This window comes from Macaca fascicularis, chromosome 8 (assembly GCF_037993035.2).
Source record: "Macaca fascicularis isolate 582-1 chromosome 8, T2T-MFA8v1.1".
Lineage (NCBI taxonomy): Eukaryota > Metazoa > Chordata > Mammalia > Primates > Cercopithecidae > Macaca > Macaca fascicularis.
In genome coordinates this window covers 135322864-135340000 of record NC_088382.1, presented here as the reverse complement: position 1 = coordinate 135340000, position 17137 = coordinate 135322864, and the positions used below count along the sequence as shown (strand labels likewise).

At 40.3% G+C, this 17137-nt stretch overlaps 1 long non-coding RNA gene across 2 annotated transcripts in view; it reads right to left on the bottom strand.

Moving 5' to 3' along the window:
• Window positions 1-17137, bottom strand: part of LOC135964564 (uncharacterized) — a 170656-nt gene that overhangs the window by 127859 nt on the left and 25660 nt on the right. Inside the window, exon 2 of one of the 2 annotated variants that reach the window (XR_010577051.1) lies at window positions 2816-2948. This is a non-coding gene — a long non-coding RNA (uncharacterized lncRNA). Of the gene's footprint in view, window positions 1-2151; window positions 2949-17137 lie in introns of those variants that run through there. The other variant, XR_012416946.1, reaches the window with a different exon arrangement.

Sequence of the window (17137 nt, the reverse complement as noted above, 5' to 3'; positions counted from 1 at the left end):
TTCCCAGCTTCCTGAACTGTGAGAAATATATGCCTGTTGTGTAAGCCACCCCGTCTATGGTATTTTGTTATGGAAGCCCAAGCCAACTAAGTACCCAATAATTCAGAGATGTCAAATGCTTGCATCAGTTGGTGTGCTTGTCTAGAAATTCCAACTCAAATTGACTCACTGTCACACACAACTAAAAAGACCAGCAGTAGGATGACCTTCAAGTAAGGCTTGATAAGGGCTCTGGTTCCTCTTCTCTACAATGGTTCCAGAGCCGTTCTCCTCCGTATGGCATTCTTCCTGGTAGAACAATGTTTACACAGGTTGAGCATCCCTAATCTGAAAATCTGAAATTCAAAATGCCCCAAAATCCAAAACTTTTTGAGGGCCACCATGATGCCACAAGTGGAAAATTTCACACCTGACCTTATCTGACAGAATGTCATCAAAAGTCAGGCACATAACACACAGATTATTCAGTTTACCAAATGGAAAAAAGGCCCTCCCAGCCCCCTTCAGCTGTGACGTAGCTTTCCTGCACACACCCAGATATTCCAGCACAAGCACACCCACAAAGGGTAATAAAATAAAAACTTGGTTTCATGCAGAAAATTATTTAAGATGTTGTATAAAATTACCTACCTGAGGCTGTGTAAATAAGGTGTATATGAAACACAAATGAGTTTCACATTAGACTTAGGTCCCACCCCCAAGATATCTCATTTTTTGTAGGCAAATACTTCAAATTTCCAAAAAATCCCTAATAGAAACTCTTCTACTCCCAAGCATTTCAAATAAGGGATACTCAACCGGCAGTACTATTGGGGTTTCCCATTCACATACCGTGTTATCCAGTCCAAGAGAGGCTGAGTGTTTTTGGATAAATTTTATAACATCCCTGAGCCTCGGTTTTGTCATCTGTAAAATGAGTATAGTTGAATCTATCTCTCATAGTTGTGAGGGTTAAGCGAATCAATTAATGTATTAGTGTCTGAGACTTAACAAATGGACCCTGCCCCTCACAGGTGTCCTCCAACCAGCTGGGAAGAAAGGAGAGGGTGGGCATTGGCAATGGAAAGAAGGGTTTAAAAATAAAGCTAGATTAAATCAATCATGTCACTCCCTCTCTCAAATACTGTTGATGCCTCCCCATTGCCTGAATCTTAGGCATGGAATTCAGGGCTCTCCACCTTCAAGCCCCAAACCACTTTCAGCCTTATTTCCCATTGACTTTTACCTTACCCCCTAAAAATACTGGCCTACTTCGCTATTTTCAAAATACTTTGAACTTCATCCCTCCTCTCCTATGATCTTCAGTTCAAATCAACATACGCACATATTTATATGAAATGCTTTTCTCCCATCTTTTAGGCCCGTGTTCTGGCCTACCAGAGTTTATTTGTGTCCTGAATCTGTCAGTCAAAATACTCAGCCTGTTATTTCTCTGTGGCACAAACTTAAAAAGTGTCTCTGTTGTCTCTGAAACCATTGTTTAAAGTGTTCAATGACACCGAACATGGCATGTGTTCTTAATATCCTCTCTTTTTTTTTCTATTTTTTTTCTTTTTCAGATGAAGTTTTGCTCTTGTTGCCCAGGCTGGAGTACAATGGCACGATCTCAGCTCACCACAACCTCCAACTCCCAGGTTCAAGTGATTCTCCTGCCTTAGCCTCCCAAGTAGCTTGTATTACAGGCATGCACCACCGCGCCTGGCTAATTTTGTATTTTTTGTAGAGACGGGGTTTCTCCATGTTGGTCAGGCTGGTCTCAAACTCCCAACCTCAGGTGATCCACCCACCTCGACCTCCCAAAGTGTTGGGATTACAGGCGTAAGCCACTACACCAGGCCAATATCCTCTCTTAAGGTTCATGTTTATTTGCTAATCCTCCATTTTAGGGTAGATCCTTACTCAAGTAACTTAGATGTTTTATTATCCATCACCCAGGACCCCAATTTGTCCAGAGAATACCCCAACTTGTTCATGAAAGATCCTCTTGAAAGCCGTGCTGGAATCAGACACTCTGCTCATGAGGCTATCATGGTACAACTGGCCTAATCACCATATTCAAAAGAAAATGTGCTTAGCCTTAAGTGAAGTGGCTGATCCATTCCTCAGGATGGGGTAGACTGCTGCAGTAACTGATCAGTCAGGAAATCTCTGTGGCTTAACGTAATACAACTTTATTTTTCATGCACACAAAGTTCAGGATGAGTGCAAAGTTTCACTCTTGTATTTTATCATCTGGTATAGAGTCCTCCAAGGCTACCACAACAACAACAACAACAAAGGAGAGGGCTGGGGAAGTGAACTAGCAAATAATTCTGTAGCGCCAACCTGACTCCGAGGGCATCTATGACATGTCAGGGAGAAAATGAATATTTGGTGGCATTAGTCATCTCCGTCCTCATTGGGTATGTTTCTCTGTGTGATCTCATGACCATTTTTTTCCCTCTGCCATATTTAGAAACCCTGATCATCCACCGTAGCATACTCAGCATTTATGGAATCCTCCACACTGAAGTCTTTGGACAGATTCCATTAGCATCAACCACTAGAGTCATAAATGCCAGTACAATAACCTAGATGTTCCCAAATATTGCTTAAGAAGTCCCTTTCATGTCTTTGGAAAAAAAAAAAATCTAATCCTCTGACCATCGCAGGATAAGAACACTCAGTTCCAAACTACATGTTTGACTAAGTCTGATTAATGAATTTCTGAAGTTATTTTTGTTGATTCTCCCACCCTTGACGCCATAATTTGCCTTTGGCAACATGTGTGTAGATTAACGAGGCTTTCAGCAGCTAGTGGAAAAGTGTTCATTACCTTAATTATCCACACCTTCAGATCGAGGGTAACGCGGGACTGTCAGGACACAGCAGGGCATCTGCGCTGGGGAAGAGCGCTTGCAGGGTGCGGCCCAGCCAGGCCGTCATCTCTGGAGAAGCAAGGCAAGGACCTAGGTGAAAGAAGTAGATGCACAGAAGACAAAATTACAAGAGAAGAATAAGTGTGATTACCTAATTGCATGCTGAATTTGCATGCACTCATTAAGCACCTAGCATAGGTCAACCCTCAGTAGCCTGCTTATTCCTCATACAATTCAGGAACCAATCTGTCTGAAGTCAATGGGAATGGAATGGAAGAATCTTCATCAGGATCAAACAACAAAGCCCAAGTCTATCCTCCTCCTGGACTTGTCTGATTTTATATCTCAGTTCTGGTTGGTTCCCACTTGAACTTAGGTCTCAATGACACAGAGCCTGACAGTGTGCCTGGGTGCTGTGCGTTGCCTCTGATGGCCCCCATCCAGCTCCCCCAAGGACTAATCCTACTTCTGATCCTAGTTGTGTGAGGATCAAGCAGGCTACTGAGCCCCAGGCCCAAGGGGGACATTTCTCCTCCTTCTTCATGTACTCATCTCATGCCACGATCTCAGCCTCATGCCTCTCCTCATCTCCTGGTTGCTGTGCTCTGCCCACTGGGACCAGCTTTTGCTCATCATCCCAATTGTGGAGCTTTCACCTTGGCCGTCACCACCCATTGCTCTTCAGTGGCTTATAGAACTCCCTGCTAGACCGTGTCAGGGACAGAGATGATCCTACAGGAGTTCATGGCACATAGGAGAGAAGACTGTTCCCCAGAGAAAAATCATTAGAGGAAAGATGGCTTCAACACCTTCTAAATCAGTCTTTCTCAAATTCACTTGATAGTAAGAATCACTGGAGACCTTCCAAAGATACAAATTACAAAGCCCCACCAAGAAAATCTGAAGTGAGACCCACACATTTTCAACAAGCACCCAGGAGATGGTTATTATGCGGCAAGTTTAGAAAGCACCAGGAAACAACAACGTGACAGTTGCAGTGACCATTGATTGAACTTCCAGAGGCTAGTCAAGGTCCTAAGACAGTTACATCTATCAACTCATTGAATTATCTTATCCAACCTTTCCAGAGAAGTGCTAAATTCTCATTCTCATCCAGATCCACTGACTAAGTGTTCAAAATCATACATCTAGTAAATAGCAGAACTAGGATTCAAATCTTCATCTCCCTGGCTCCTAACTCACATCAACCTATTACTGAAGGCTAAACCCTAAGGAAAGAGAATAGGCCAGTGCTCTCTGAGCTTTTTATAATCTGGCCCTATATCAATAACAAAATTTCAAGCATGCACCTCCAATATATGCCTGTGGATTTTTAATTTATATGTAGATACTATTACTCTATTATTCTAATATATATCATAAAATTACATAACAGTAAGTTTTAAATGTTGAAGTTGAGATGAACTAAATAATTTTAGTAATTTTATTTTATTTAGTAACACCTAATCAACTTTTTTGCTTTCCTATAAAAAAAATTATAAGAATAAAAATTATTTCAGTGAGCACAGTGTGATTTTGTACGTGTGTTCCTTTTTTTTCAATCTTGGTTTAATCTTTATGACATAGTAATTGATGGTTTGGTCCTAAATTTGATTTGTTCTGATACCTGCTTTTAATGACTGTCATAGCTGGAAAGGATATCTCAAAAAGATACACAGATCCAAATGAAAGAAATACAGCATTTTTGCCTTATTCAGTCATAATACTTATTTTTTTAATTCCATCTACCAGTTAGGCAAAGGTCTTGGTGAAATTTGGGGCTAGTAAATTTCCAGCCTCCTTGGTGGCAATCCATTTTTCTCACAATTTATTGAAATGTTTTAAAAATACTTAAATATGCACTGGAACATTTCATTTGGAAATTTAAAACAGGCTAGATTATTCTATTTCAATCTTTTCAGAAATAGAGATGTGGTTTATACACATTATGTTTAACAATGTTAACATAGAAACTGCTTCAAATCATCACTGCGCAAACCCTGTCTTCACAGAACAAGTGACTTTTTTCTTTTTATTCAAGAAAATGCACACAGAAAAGTGTACATGTAAGTAGACAGATCAACATGAACATGCCTTGTTTAGGAAACAGATTAAGACACAAAACATTGTCTGCACCCCTAGGAGCCTCTTTCTATGCTCTTGCCAGTTCTTTTCCACCCAAGGACAACCACCATCCTAACTTTCAATTAATTTTGCCTGACTTTTCTTTTTAACCTCTCATAAGTGGAATCACCCAGACAAAACCTTTTGTTTGTGTGTCTCCTTTTTCTCAAAATCTCATTTGTGAGATGTGTCCATATCACCAAGTATTGTTGTGGATCATTCATTCGTGGAGTATTCTCTTGTGTGAATACACAACAAAAAGTTTATTTATTTTACATTTGATGGGCACTTGGGCCATTTCCAGTGTTAGAGTATGAGGAATGGTGCTGCTATGAACATTTTGGTGTCTGTCTTTTGGTGAACATTTGTATGCCTTCTGTTGGTATATACCTAGAATTAAATTGCTGGGTCATTGGGTTTGCTTATGTTCTGCCTTCCTAAATACTGCCAAACAGTTGCCTGAACTGGTTTTATGAATTGACACTTCCACTGCTGTGGGATTTCTAATTGTTCCACATTCTTGCCAACTCTTGGTATTATCTTTTTCATTTTAGCCATTTTGGTGCATACATAATGGCATCTCACTGTGGTTTACAAGTTTCTTCTGAAAATCAGTTACTATTTCACTCATTACTAACTCATGACATTTACCTTGATAGGGTAATTTAAATGTATGTTTGTGTTTTTTCAAATGTACCTGCTATGCCTTACTCTTCACAGTCCCTTATCCTTGAAAAGATCAAGTAATTTGGAACCCATAATTTTATGTTCACTTACCGTTTCAAATACTTTGCCAAAATAGAATGAGGGAATCTCTGCATGCACAAATATTTCAGGTTTATTTCCTAATTATAAAGCATTGCTAAGATTCTGCTATATTTTAAACATCTTGCCTCTATATATTGGTCCACATCAATGACATCCTATTGTGCTCTATTCGCTTGCGACTTTAACTTACTTGCTTAAATAGCTTGATGTAAAGAATGCAGTAAATAAATTTCACATGGGTGCTAGCTCAGGAAACCTGCCTAGTTTTTTCATCCTGGTCAATACAAATATCAAAAACATTGCTTTTGTTAAGAAACTGATTGACTATTGAGAATATTTCTTTCTGGTACATTTTTTCTTTAATGGCCCACAAGAAAGGGCCTTCCAATGTATTCCATTATTGAAAAGAAGAATCCAGCAATGACATAAGCTGAAATATGTCAGTAACATCTGTACTTTTGAGCAACTGCATTGCAAACCTCTCACACTAAACTATTTGTTTTAATATTTGTTTCTTCAGCTCTTTGGCAACAAGTTTGATGCATCTTCCAACAGTATTTAATGACTAAGGAATGTAGTCATTAGGTATTTCTTCAACCATTTTCACTTATCTTTTCAAAGATAAGTGACTGTCAAGAGTCACAAGGACAAGTGACTGTCAAGAGCAATAATGTTTGACCAATGGAATATGGCTATTCACTTTCACTATTAATACATGAAAATTATCAAATTTAATCCAAATGTGTAAAGATCTGGAGTGAGTGTCTCATGGCTTTGAACAGTTGAAAAACCTTAGGTTTTTTAATGCTGGTCAATTGCAATGGCAATTCTCCTTAGCTTTATCAAGACACAATATTCACTCAGGAGAGCATCATCGTGAATGTGAAAGGCCATATTTCAAATAGTCTTCTTAATAATTTTTGTCTTCTGACCAATTTTGTGATTGATGTCATTAGACTGCCATTAATTTTACCCTGTAATTAACTGAAACACAGCAAGCACCAGGAGTTGCAGGGGTGTCAGTTCAGTCATTCTCCTGCTGCTTCCTTAGCCTCACATCATTAATATTATCTTCAGCTTGCAGTTTCTTCACAGGAATCATTTAAATCACTTGTCCATTTTGTGAGGATTAGCTCAATTGAAATGAGATCTCATGAGCTGCAAATCTACTTAACCAGGCACATAGGCCTGCAATATATCACAAATAGGCTAAATACTTACAGGAGGCACAAAAATTTCCATTTCAAAAAGACTCTCTTCACACCGAAGGATTTCTTTGAATAAGTGCTCCCCTGCCTTTCACCATGGGACTCTCTCACATCAGCACTCTCAGAACTTCTAGAAAGCCTCTTGTCAGCTTCCTCATTTGACAGATAAGGAACCAGAGACTCCCAGAAGAAGAGTGGAGGCTGTTTAGAGTGTGGTTTAGTATACAGGCTCTAGCAGTAGAGAACATAGGTTCAAATCCTGACCTCAGCTATTTCTTCTCTGTACATGCTTGAAAAAGTTGTTTTATCTCTCTAAACCAGTTTCCTCAGCTATATATCTAAACAGGACAAATGCTACCGTATGTAAATTTTAATTTAATAAACTCATCTTTAGAGGGAACGGAAGGGAAGGGAAGGGAAGGGAAACCAGTCAGAGGTAGGGTCTCTGTCTTATCTCTGTATCCCTGATGTGCTTAGCAGAGTGCAAGACAGAATAGACGTTTTAAAGTTTAAGTTATTACTGATTATAGTGGGTTGAATGGTGACCCTAAAAAGATACATCCCAATCCCTGGAACCGTGACTATTGACTACTGGTACATTTTTCTTTTCATGGCTCACAAGAAAGATTCTGCTATATGACTGATAGAGCTTGGATATTTGTCCCCACCAAATCTCATGTTGAATTGTAATTTCCAGTGCTGGAGGTGGGGCCTGGTGGGAGGTGTTCGGACCATGAGGGTAAATCCCTCATGGCTTGATGCTGTCTTCGTGACAGTGAGTTCTCACAAGATCTGGTCATTTAAAAATGTGGAACACCTCCCCTGCTCCCCCAACACCTCCCATGCACCTGTTCTCTCCATGTAATGTGCCTGCTCCCCCTTTGCCTTCTGCCATGATTGGAAGCTTCCTGAGGCCTCCCCAGGAGCAGAGGCCATTAGACTGCCTGTGCAGCCTGCAGAACCATGAGCCAATTAAACCTCTTTTCTTCATAAGTTATCCAGTCTCAGGTATTTCTTTATAGCAACGCAAGAACAGCCTAATACAATGACTTTATTTAGAAAAAGGGCCTTTGCTCATGTCATTAAGTTAAGGATCTCAAAATGAGAACATCCTGGATCATCCAGGTGGACCCTAAATCCAATGACAAGTGTCCTTGTAAGAAACAGAAGAGAAGAAGCCATACATAGCAACACAGAGGAGAAAATGTATGAAGATGGAGGCAGACATTGACGTGATGCAGCTACAATACAAGAAGTGTCAAGGATCGCCAGCGTCACTGGAAGCCTCAGAAGAGGCAAGGGAGGATTCTTCCTTAGAGCCTTCAGAATGAGCACAGCGCTGCCCATACTTTGATTTCAAACTTCTGGCCTCCAGAACTACAAGAGTATAAATTTCTGTTGTTTCCAACCAACTAATTTATGGTAATTTGTTACAGGACCCCTAGGATAATATTACTGGTCCTTTTGGCTTCTCCTAATCATAAAAGATTTGATCTTTCTTCAAGATAGACTATATGATAGCCCACAAAACAAGCCTCAATAAATTTAAGAAAATCAAAATTATATAAAGCACTCTCAGACTATAGTGGAATAAAACTAGAAATCAACTCCAAAAGGAGCCTTCAAAACCATGCAAATACATGGAAATTAAATAATCTGCTCCTGAATGAACATTGGGTCAAAAATGAAATCAAGAAGGAAATTTAAAAATTCCTCAAACTTAACGACAATAATGACACAACCTCCCAAAACCTCTTGGATATAGCAAAGGCAGTGCTAATATGAAAGTTCATAGTCCTAAATGCCTACATCAAAAAGACTGAAAGAGCACAAACTGACATTGTAAGGTCACACATCAAGGAACTAGAGAAACAAGAACAAACCAAACTCAAACCCAGCAGAAGAAAGAAAATAACCAAGATCACAGCAGAACAAAATGAAATTGAAACAACAACAACAAAAAAAATACAAACGATAAATGAAATGAAAAGCTGGTTATTTGAAAGATAAATAAAATTGATAGACCATTAGCAAGATTAACCAAGAAAAGAAGAGAGAAAATCCAAATAACCTCACTAAGAAATGAAACAGGAAATATTACAACTGACATCAAAGAAATACAAAAGATCATTCAAGGCTACTGTGAATACCTTTATGCACATAAACTAGAAAACCTAGAAGAGATGGATAAATTCCTGGAAAAATATAACCCTCCTAGCTTAAATCAGGAAGAATTAGATACCCCGAATAGATCAATAAAAAGCAGCAAGATTGAAAGGTAACTACAAGATTACCAACAAAAAAAACCTCCAGGTCCAGACAGATTCACAGCAGAATTCTACCAGACAGTCAAAGAAAAATTGGTACCAATCCTTTTGACACTATTCCACAAGATAGAGAAAAAAGGAACCCTCTCTAATATATTCTATGAAGCCAGAATCACCCTAATACCAATATCAGGAAAGGACATAACCAAAAAAGAAAACTACAGACCAATATCCTTGATGAACATAGATGCTAAAATTCTTAACGAAATACTAGCTAACCGAATACAACAACATATCAAAAAGATAATCCGACATGATCAAGTGGGTTTCATACCAGGGATGCAGGGATGGTTTAACATATGCAAGTCAATAAATGTAATACACCACATAAACAGAATTAAAACCAGAAATCACATAATCATCTCAATAGATGCAGAAAAAGCATTCGACAAAATCCAGCACCAATTTGTGATTAAAACCCCTCAGCAAAATCAGCATACAAAGGACATACCTTAATGTAATAAAAGCCATCTATGACAAACCTACATCCAACATAATAATGAAAGAGGAAAAGTTGAAAGCATTCCCTCTGAGAATGGGAACAAGACAAGGATGCCCCCTCTCACCACTCCTCTTCAACATAGTACTGGAAGTCCTAGCCAGAGCAATCAGACGAGAAAAAAATAAAGGGCATCCAAATTGGTAAAGAGGAAGTCAAACTGTCACTGTTTGCTGACAATATGATCGTTTACCTTGAAAACCCTAAAGACTCCAGGAAGCTCCTAGAACTGTTAAAAGAATTCAGCAAAGTTTTCAGATGCAAGATTAATATACACAAATCAGTAGCTCTTCTATACACCAACAGCAACCAAGTAGAGAATCAAATTAAGAACTCAATCCCTTTTACAATAGCTGCAAAAATAAAATAAAACACTTAGAAATATATCTAACCAAGGAGTTGAAAGACCTCTACAAGGAAAACTACAAAACACTACTGAAAGAAATCATAGACAACACAAACAAATGGAAACACATCTCATGCTCATGGATGGGTAGAATCAATATTGTGAAAATGACCATACTGCCAAAAGCGATCTATATATTCAATGCAATCTCCATCAAAATACCACCATCATTCTTCACAAAAATGTTTTTTAAGAATTCTCAAATTCATATGGAACCAAAAAAAACCTGCAAAGCCAAAGCAAGACTAAGTAGAAAGAACAAATCCAGAGTCATCACACTACCTGATTCCAAACTATACTACAAGGCCACAGTCACCCGAACAGTGTGATACTGGTATAAAAATAGGCACACAGACTCATGGAACAGATTAGAGAACCCAGAAATAAACCCAAATGCTTACAGCCAACTGATTTTTGACAAAGCAAACAAAAACACAAAGTGGGGAAAGGACACCCTTTTCAACAAATGGTGCTGGGATAATTGGCTAGCCACATGTAGGAGAATGAAGCTGGATCCTCCTCTCTCACCTTCATACAAAAATCAACTCAAGATGGATTAAGGACTTAAATCTAAGACCTGAAACTATAAAAATTCTAGAAGCTAACATTGGAAAAACCCTTCTAGACATTGACTTAAGCAAGGATTTTATGACCAAGAGCCCAAAAGCAAATGCAATAAAAACAAAGGTAAATAGCTAGGACCTAATTAAACCAAAGAGCTTTTGCACAGCAAAAGCAACAGTTAGCAGAGTAAACAAACAACCCACAGAGTGGGAGAAAATCTTCACAATCTATACATATGACAAAGGACTAATATCCAGAATCTACAATGAACTCAAACAAATAAGCAAGAACAAAACAAATAATCCCATCAAAAAGTGGGCTAAGGACATGAACAGACAATTCTCAATAAAAGATACACAAGTGGCCAACAAATATATGAAAAAAATGCTCAACATCACCAATGACCAGTGAAATGCAAATCAAAACCGTAGTGTGATACTACCTTACTTCTGTAAGAATGACCATAATCAAAAAATCAAAAACCAGTAGATGTTGGCATGGATGTGGTAATCAGGGAACACTTCTACACTGCTGGTGGAATGTAAACTAGTACAGCCACTGTGGAAAACAGTGTGGAGATTCCTTAAATAAGTCAAAGTAGAACTACCATTTGATCCAGCAATCCCACTACTGGTATCTACCCAGAGGAAAAAAGTCATCATACGCAAAAGATACTTGCACACACATGTTTATAGCAGCACAATTCACAATTGCGAAATCATGGAACAAACCCAAATGACCATCAATCAACGAGTGGATAAAGAAACTGTGAGATATATATGTATATATGTGTGTGTATGTGTGTGTGTATATATATGTGTGTGTGTGTGTGTGTGTGTATATATATGTATATGATGGAATACTACTCAGCCATAGAAAGGAATAAATGAACAGCATTTGCAATGACCTGGATGAGATTGGAGACTATTATTTAAAGTGAAGCTAACTCAAGAATGGAAAACCAAATATCGTATATTCTCACTGATACATGGGAGCTAAGCTATGAGGACACAAAGGCATAAGAATGATACAATGGATTTTGGGGACTTGGAAGAGTGGGAGGGGGTAAGGGATAAAAGACTACAAATATGGTGCAGTGTATACTGCTCGGGTGATGGGTGCACCAGGATCTCACAAATCACCACTAAAGAACTTACTCATGTAACCAAATACCACCTAAATGAGTCAATATTTTAAAAAGATTTGATAGTATTTAATCCAAGAATTTTCAAAGTTAACTTCTACAGAGGTTATAGAAACCTCGAATGTAGAAACAGGTATGGTACCTATTTTGTATTTGGAGGTTAAAGTGTTCTGTTTAAAAAAAAAAAACAAAAACTATATTAAAAAATTTAACCAATGAACCCTAAATCTTATTCAACTCTAAATGTTAACATTGAAGGGCAGTTACACAATCTGTCCAAGTTCTCTTGCAAGCAAGAGACAGAGCCATAGTTGGCCATCCCCCCATCTTCTCACTGCCTATGCAGGGCTCTGCCTGGACACCAAAGAACCTCCAGTAAAGAAATGTGCTTGTATGCCAAGCGCGGTGGCTCGTGCTTGTAATCCCAGTACTTTGGGAGGCGGAGGTGGGCAGATCACTTGAGGCCAGCAGTTCAAGACCAGCCTGGGCAACATGGCAAAGCCCCATCTCTACTGAAAATACAAGTTAGCCAGGCGTGGTGGCAGGTGCCTGTAATCCCAGCTACTCAAGAGGTTGAGACATGAGAATCACTTGAAGAGGTTGCAGTGAGCTAAGATCGCACTGCTGCACTCCAGCCTGGGCAACAGAGTGAGACCCTATCTCCAGAAAAACAAGAAAAAAGAGAAAAACAAATGCCCTTGGAAAAGAAGGAACATCAGTAGCACTCCCATTACAGTCAAAGATAAGACAAAGATGCTCTTTAATATCAATACTGTCATTCAGCATTTTCTTCTAAGATAAAGAAAATGGAAAAAGAAAAAGAAAGGATAATTCAAGGGTTTGAGTTTTGAGGGGTGGGCAGAAGCTTGGGGAAAATGCCCACAGGTCCTACACCTGCAAAGGCAGAACATCCTTCCTCCATGGACTGACCGGTCAGCTCAGTCTGCTGTCACTTTGCAGTTCAACAAAAGTGGATTTCAACTGTAGCCCTGTTACTTCTAGCTGTGTGACCCTCTCTGAGCCTCAGTATCCTGAGTACATGGGAACAAAGCTACCTTGCTGGGTTGAGGTAAGACTTAAATAAAGGTGGTGAGACTTAAATGGGATGGCAAAGTCTAGCCATTCTGAGCCCGAATTCTGGAGCCAAGCTAGTTGATTTCTGCCTCCGTGATGCACTAGCTGTGGACCTGGGGCAATTTACTTTACCGCTCTGTGCCTCAGTTTCCTCATCTGTAAAACAAGCATAATACCACCTACCTCAAAGGGTTTCTATGACGGTTAGAATGAGCTAATATTCACAAAGTACTTAGAATGGTGGCTGACAGAAGAGTGCTATATGAGCATTTGTTCAATTAAAAATTAACATGAAAATATTCCTTTAGAGGGGACTTGTGATTCAAAATTTGGTTTTAAAAAACCTGAATTTTTTGCATCGTAATTCATCCAAGTCAGTTTTAGCAAAAGTTTGTTTTTCTGACAGACCTCCATTCTGAAGATTTGGAAACTCTAAAAATCTTCTTTGCCTAACGCAGTATGGACAGAAAGTTTCATGTGGAAAGTAAAACCCTGAGGGTTTCTATGACTGGCTGACAGTCAGAGGGTTTCCTTTCTCTGATGAATTTTTCCAGCATTATGAGCCTAAGTGAGGGGTGTGCATCTGTCAATCCCCTGGCACTGAAGAAGTGTTGAGTAATTTTCTTCCTGTTTCCGCAAGCTTCCCTCTGAAGGGATTAGGATTATTCCAGGCCTAGGACCAGACATCCTCAGGCTATGGGCACATATCTCCCTGACTTGCATGTGATTCCTGTAAAACTAATCTGCAGGCCTCCAGCTCACAGCAGCTAATCTTGGAGTTCTCTCATTCCTACAAAATAAGAAGTACCAAGCATGTGTCACGCTCTCTGCTGCTAAGTGCCAGAAACACAGAGATGAACTCACGGGGAAATGAGATTAACAAACAGAACATTGCAAGTACTGTTAGGTGGGAGCACAAAGGAGGCAATTCAGCTTAATGGCAGTGGGGCGGGGGGCAAGTATACGACAATCACACGGCACTCGCTATAGGTTAAGCACAACTCCACGCATCTCCACTTATGAACACATTCACCCCTTATATCCACTCTATGAGGTAGGTGCTTGTATTAGTCTGTTCTCGCATTACTATAAAGAAATGCCTGAGACTGGATAATTTATTTTAGTTTAGTTTAGTTTTTGAGACAGAGTTTTGCTCTTGTTGCCCAGGCTGGAGTGCAATGGCGCGATCTCTGCTCACTGCAACCTCTGCCTCCCGGGTTCAAGCAATTCTTCTGCCTCAGCCTCCCAAGTAGCTAGGATTATAGGCATGAGCCACCACACCCCGGCTAATTTTTCTGTATTTTTCTTAGAGATGGGGTTTCTCCATGTTGGTCAGGCTGGTCTCAAACTCCCGACCTCAGGTGATCCGCCTGCCTCAGCTTCCCAGGTAGCTGGGATTACAGGCATGAGCCACCGCGTCTGGCCTAATTAATTAAAAAAAAAAAAAAAGAAAAAGAAAGAGGTTTAATTGGCCCCCAGTTCCTCAGGCTGTACAGGAAGCATGATTCTAGCATCTGCTTGGCTTCTGGGGAGTCTGCAGGAAACTTTAAATCATAGCGGAAGGTTAAGGAGAGCAGGCAGAAGAGACAGAGTGGGGAAGTGCTACACCCTTTTAAACAACCAGATCTCACAAGCACTCATTCACTAGCATGAGTGCAGCACCGAGGGGATCTCAGCCCCCGTTACCTCCCACCAGGTCCCACCTCCAACACGGAGGATTACAATCGAACATGAGATTTCGGCAGGGAAACAGATCCAAACCGTATCAGTGGTATATCCCCAATTTATAGTCGAAAAACATGAAGAACAGAGAGATTAAATAACTTGCCCGAAGCCACACTACAGGTAGGGGAGAGAATCAGTGTGCCTCCAGGCAGTGGGGCCCCAGACCCCATGCTGTCGGTCATCACACTGCCTCTTACTTGGGGCTGAGGTGTCAGTCGCTTGGTGGCCCATTGCATTTCACCTTTGTATCCCCTGTTCCTTCAACAATAGGCCAATGGATCTGCCCAGAAGGCCAGTGCTGTATTCCTGTCAAGAAAGAGGAGCTGGCTGGGTTCGGTGGCTCACATCTGTAATCCCAGCACTTTTGGGAGGCCAATGCTAGTGGATCACTTGATGCCAGGAGTTCCAAACCAGCCTGGCCAACATGTGAAACTCCGTCTCTACTAAAAAATGCAAAAATTAGCCAGGCATGGTGGTGCACAACTGTAATCCCAACTACTAGGAAGACTGAGGCACGAGAATTACTTGAACGTGGGAGGTGGAGGTTATAGTGAGCCAAGTTTGTGCCGATGCAGTCCAGCCCGGGTGACAGAACAAGACTCTGTCTCAAAAAAAAAAAAAAAGAAAGAAAGAAAGAAAAGAAAAGAAAAAGAAAGAGGTGCTAATCTTGCTCTTAGAGGGCTCTGTCGCTCAAGGTTATTGCTATATGTGGGGTGAAACTCCGAGGGACAGGCATCAATGGTGCTGATGTAAGTCACATTCTAACTGGATCAGTTTCAGTCCAATTCAGTGTATCTAGGCCCAGTATGGTTATCTTATGCCTGACATCACATTCCATATTCACACCAACTCTGGAGATGGGTGTTCAGGTCTTCATTTCACAGGTAAGGGAAGGAGAGGATTCGAGAAGCCACACACTCTGCTTAAATCAAACAACAAATAAGATAACTCTAAATCTCATGCCTTTTTCACTGTGCACATTGGACCTGGAATTTCACTAGAAAAAAAAAAAATCCTAGCAGCCAGAAAATTCAGGGCTTCTATTACATAAAAGAACCAAAAACTGAGGGCAAGGAATAATAAATAATAATGATGAATATATATATCCAAATATATATAATGTATATGTATGTGTATAAAATATATATATAAATATATAATACATATATGTATTTGGATATATATCTATATATATACACACACACATATCAGGCATGGTGACACCCATCTGTAGCCTTAACTATTCTGGAGGCTGAGGCAGGAGGGTCAAGAAATAATAATAACCAGTATAATATTGGCGACTAATGTATACTAAGCTCTTAGCATGTTGCAAGCACTATGCTAAGCATATTATTTCATTTAATCCTCTTGACATCACTGTGACATAGATTCTTTTTTATCCCTATTTTACAAATGAGGAAAATAAAGCTCAGCTGGTAAATAATTTCCCCAGTTTGTATACGGTGGTGCAGCAGAAATTCAAACCCAGGCAAGTTTGACTCCACAGCCCATACTCTCAATTCCTCCTGCCCTTGAAGCCAGAGATAAGACATCCAAACAGCCCCAGCTTCCGCATGGCTGGATGCCCTTGAACAGCATACTTAACCTATCTGAGATTTGACTTCAATCGCAAAGGTGGAACCCATAATACCTGCCTTCTGAAGTGGCAGCAAGGAGGAACCGAATCAAGATCCCCAGGGTCAGGAGCTGGACATTAGAGTTGCAAAACATACCCAGGTGATTCAAATAAGCAGTCAGTGTTGGGCTCCATCCCATCAGGCCCTTGTAGGTGGAAAGGCTTCTCATGTTTTAAGGTGATGTGGATCACCTGGGATCTTGTTAAACCACAACTTCTGATTGAGCAAACCTGGAGTGGGGCTTGAGATTCCGCATTTCTAATGAAGCCTGCTTCCTCCTCCATTCCTCCCCGCCTCCAAGGCTGGTGGACCACACTCTGAATATCAAGTAGGTCATGGTGGTGAGATGAATTTTCTTTTATGTCCCAAAGGATGTGCCTCCCCCATGGAGAGTTATGCTCTGTTCTATTGCCTACAAGAATCAGTCTGGCTGCTCTGTAAAGAGTAAAACTCCAGCCTGGCTTATATGGTGAAACCCTCTCTCTACTAAAAATACAAAAATTAGGCAGGCGTGGTGGCGCGCACCTGTAGTCCCAGCTACTCAGAAGGCGGAAGCAGAAGAATCTCTTGAACTCGGGCGGCAGAGGTTGCAGCGAGCTGAGATCATGCCACTGCACTCCTGCCTGGGTGATAGAACAAGACTCCGTCTCAAAAAAATAAACATAAATAAAAGTAAAGCTTTGGGGAGCAGAGGGGTGGGGGACTACGGTAAAGTGGGGAACCCACTATCTGTCCTGGCCTGGAGACTACATGAAAAGACTCCTAGGCTCTCTTCCTAACGGAAATGTATGCAGGGAACCAAG